Here is a 4,576-nt window from a genome sequence, read left to right on the forward strand (position 1 = left end):
GATGCATGTGGACTATTTATCATCTTGTAGTTTTAGAGAGGTTCCTATAGAACTGAGAAGTTAATTTACTTTCCTATAGTCACACACCACATAACCAGTATCTAGCAAAAGACATTATGTCTTCCTGATATAAAGCTATTTTCTTATATCAAGCCCCACCATCATTATAAAGAAAGAGGTAGAGTTATTCTCTTTAAGTGTTACTTCAATAGTTACTTCAATCCTTTTAATAAGAATTTTACTTAGAAATTGAATTTCACTATTTCAGCAAATGTGTGTTAAGTGTCTATTAGAAAGAAAACGAACAATATATTCTTTATCCTAATATATATAGCATTCTAATGAGAAATAAGAAATGTTATTTAAATTAAAATTTCAATAATACAGTCCCAAACATAAGCCATCCTTTACGAAGTAAACTCCCTTCCTTGATATAGTAGAAAAATTAAACAATACTTCTGCTTAAAATCTTTGTAAATACTTTTTGCATATAAGAATCAACAAAAAGAAAATAAACAATAGGAACTATTGACTTCTTTTTATCTTTTCATGTTACCTAATTATCTTTTTTATATTAATAATGTTTCTCATGTTTCCATTTTCAGTTCGTTCTCTGGAGGTAACATTCACAATTTATTCTTCCATAAAAATCTGTAGCTGCATATAATCTCTTGGTTCTACTTATTTCACTGATTGCTATTCTATTTGGTTCTAAGTTGTTTTAAATTTAGCCTGTTCATCGTATCTCAATAGTGTTTCAGCACAATCATATAATTATTTTGTTTAGCTATTCCTCAATGATGGGCATCCCTTCAATTTCCAGTTCTTTATACACCACAAAGATGGACTGTACATATTTTGGAACATGTAGGTTCTTATCCTTTCCTTCTGATCTCTTTGGGGAACATATACAGCAATGATATTACATTGGTATACACAATATTGTAACTGGGTGTGTATCCAAATTCCTATCCAAAATGGTTGGATCATTTCAGAGATCCACCAACAGTGTAATAGTGTCCCTGTTTTTCCACATCCCTGCTAATATTTTTCATTTTGCTCTTCTGTCATTTTAGCCAATCTGATGTTTTGAGATGATATCTCAGAATTGTTTTGGTTTGCATTTCTCTAATGAGTAGACAGTGTATTTTTTCACATATTTATATGAGATTTTGATTTCTTCATTTGAAAATTGTTCTTATTTTTTGGCCATTCATCAGTAGGACGATACTCTTATTTTTATAAATTGACAAAGTTCTTTATATATTTTAGGTATGAGACCTTTAAAAGACTGTCTCTAAGCTTCTATCCCTTCTCCCATTTTCTGCTTTCCTTCTAATATTGGCAATATTTATCTTTAAAAATTGAATTTAATGTACTCAAAATTATTTGTTTTACATTTCACAATGCTCTCTATCTCTTGTTAACTCACAAATTCTTCTCATTCATAAATATGATAAGTAATATGTTCCCTTTTTTACTAATTTACTTGTGATACTTCATTTTATGTCTAGATTATATATCCATTTTGATCTTATCTTAGTGAATGGTGTAGAGTATTGGTCTATACCTAGTTTTTGACAAACTACTTTCAAATTATCCAAACAATTTTTACTAGACTTTTTGTCCCCCCAAACTGGATCTATGCTTTTGTCAAATACAAAGTTACTACAATATTTTCTTACTGCTTGTTTTATGCCTGTGCTAGTCCAATGATCTATCTTTCTATTTCTTAGACATTATCAGATAGTTTTGATAATTACTATTTTATAATGCAATTTAAAGTCTGTTAGAACTCCTTGCTTTATATTTTTATTATATTTTTATATTCTTGACATTTTGTTCTTCCAAATGAATTTTATTATTGTTTCTAGCTCAATAAAATATTTATTTGATAATTAAATTGGGATGACATTGAATTAGTAGATTAGGTAGGATTGTCATTTTAATTATATTGGCTCTGCCTATCCAATGACAATTAATATCTCCCTAATTATTTATATCTGGCTTTGTGTAAAGAGTGTTTTATATTTATTTTCATGTAGTTCCTATGTTTTGGTAGCTATATACCAAGGTATTTTTTTCTAGCTATGATTATTTTACATCAAATGTTTCTTTCAATCTCTTCTTGCAAGACTTTGTAAGTACTATATGAAAATGCTGATAATTTAAGTGGGTTGATTTTATGTGTTTCTACTTTCCTAGAATTATTGATAATTTCAACTGTGTAATTAGAACCCGTTACTCTAAAAACTACAATTCCCAGCACCCCACTCTCCTCACGTTATGTGCTGATGTAGGGAGGATATAAATTTGGTGTAGTCCCACCTTTCACTCACTTCTCTTACTGTCGAGGTTTTGGTGGACTGGGCTTTTTAAACAGTAAGGAGAATTTAGTCACATGGCAATATTGTTAGATAATTAGGTTTTTTATTACTTCTATTTCCTTTTTATTCCTTCTATTTCAAGTGATTATTAATAAACTTTATAAAATATAATTCTCAGAATGTTGGATATTAATTTAAATCCTACACAGCCAAAATTTTATTTGAATCTAGGATTTTCCACATACACCATTGTGTCATCTTCATACAGAAATAATTTCATTACCTTTTTGCTTATTCTGATTCCTTCCATTTATTTTTCTTATCATTGCTATTGCTAGCATTTTTCCTACCAAGTTAAATAATGTTAGTGATAAAAGGTATCCTTGTTTCACTCCTGATATTATTGGGAAGGCTTCTAGCTTATTCCCATTACAAATCATTCTTGCTGATGGTTTTAGATAGATGATTCACACCATTTTAAGAAAAAAACATTTATACTTGTGTTTTTAATGTTTTTAATAGGAATGAATATTGTATTTTAATGGACTTTTCTGCATCTATTGATATAATTAAATTGTTTTCATTACTTTGTTATTAATAAAATCAATTATGTTGATAGTTTTCTGCATATTAACTATACCTGCTTTCCTGCTGTGAATACTGCTTGGTTATAATGCATCATCTTTCTAATATATTGTTGTAGTCTCCTAAGTAGTATTTTATTTAAGGTTTTTTCATCCATATTCATTAATGAGATTGGTTTATAATTTTCTTACCTGTTTTCGCTCTTCCTACTTTAGGAATCAGCATCATATTTGTTTAGTAAAAGTAGTTTGGTAAAACTCCTTCTTTACCTGTTTTTTTTTTCAATTTTTTTAATATTAGAATTATTTGATCTTTAAATGTTTTGTAGAATTCACATATAAATCCATCTGATTCTGATGATTTTTTTTTCTTAGCAAATTCATTTATGACCAATTCAACTTCTTTTTTCTAAACTAAGATTATATAGATTCTCTATTTCTCCCTCTGATAGTCAAGGCAGTTTATTTTTTGTCAGTATTTTTCCATTTTTCTAACATTGTTAAATTTTTTATATATAATTGAGCAAGATAATTCATAATAATCACTTTAATTTTATCTTCAATAATGGTATAGTCATACTTTTCATTTTTTATACTAATGATTTAGTTTATTTGGGGATTTTAAATTAGTACTTTTTTCTAATTTTATAAATTGCTTTCCCAATTTGTTGTTCTTTATTTTATTAATATGAGAATTTGGAGATATAATTGTTCTATATTTATTGCTTTTTGGGGGCAACTGGGTAGCTCAGTGGATTGAGAGTCAGGCCTAGAGATGGGAGGTCCTAGGTTCAAATCTGGCCTCAGACACTTCCCAGCTGTGTGACCCTGGGCAAGTCACTTGACCCCCCATTGCCTGCCCTTACCACTCTTCCACCTAGAAGCCAATACACAGAAGTTTAGGGTGTAAAAAAAATAAAATATATTTATTGCTTTTTCTCTATCCCATAGGTTTCAGTAAATTGCCTTAATTGTTGCTTTTAATGAAATTATTTGTTTTTGTCATTTTCTCTTTAACCTACTTTCTTTAAGATTGTTATTTACTCTCCAATTATTTTTAATCCATGATTATAATACAACATTTTTACTGCATTATGGTCTGAAAAGCACACATTTAATATTAAAGCTTTTCTACATTTAACTATAATGTTTTTGTGCCCTAATATATGATCAATTTTTGTAAAGGTATGATGTACCTCTGAGAAGAATATATACCCATTTCTGTTCCTATTCAATTCTCTCCAGATAGCTACCATATTTAATATATCTAAGATTCTATTCATATCCTTTATTTCTTTATTATTTATGTTTTGGTTAGATTTATGTAATTCTGAGACGGGAAAATTGAATTGCCCCTATGATTATTGTTTTGTATTCTATTTCAATCTGAAACGCAAATAATTTTTCCTTTAAAATTTCAGATGCTATAATAGTTGGAACATGCATGTTTAGTATTGAAAATTATTCATTATCTATAGTACTTTTAACATAATATAGCTTCCTTGCATATCTTTTTTGATTATATCTATTTTATCTTTAACTTTGTTAGAAATTATTATTGTTAGCCCTTCTTATTTTGTCAGCTGAGGCATGGAGTATTCTGTTCCAGCCCTTAATTTTTACTCTATCAGGTAACATACTCTCATTTTTTATTGTGTTTCTTGT

The sequence above is a fragment of the Gracilinanus agilis genome, chromosome 1 (genome assembly GCF_016433145.1).
Source record: "Gracilinanus agilis isolate LMUSP501 chromosome 1, AgileGrace, whole genome shotgun sequence".
In the NCBI taxonomy this organism is placed as follows: domain Eukaryota; kingdom Metazoa; phylum Chordata; class Mammalia; order Didelphimorphia; family Didelphidae; genus Gracilinanus; species Gracilinanus agilis.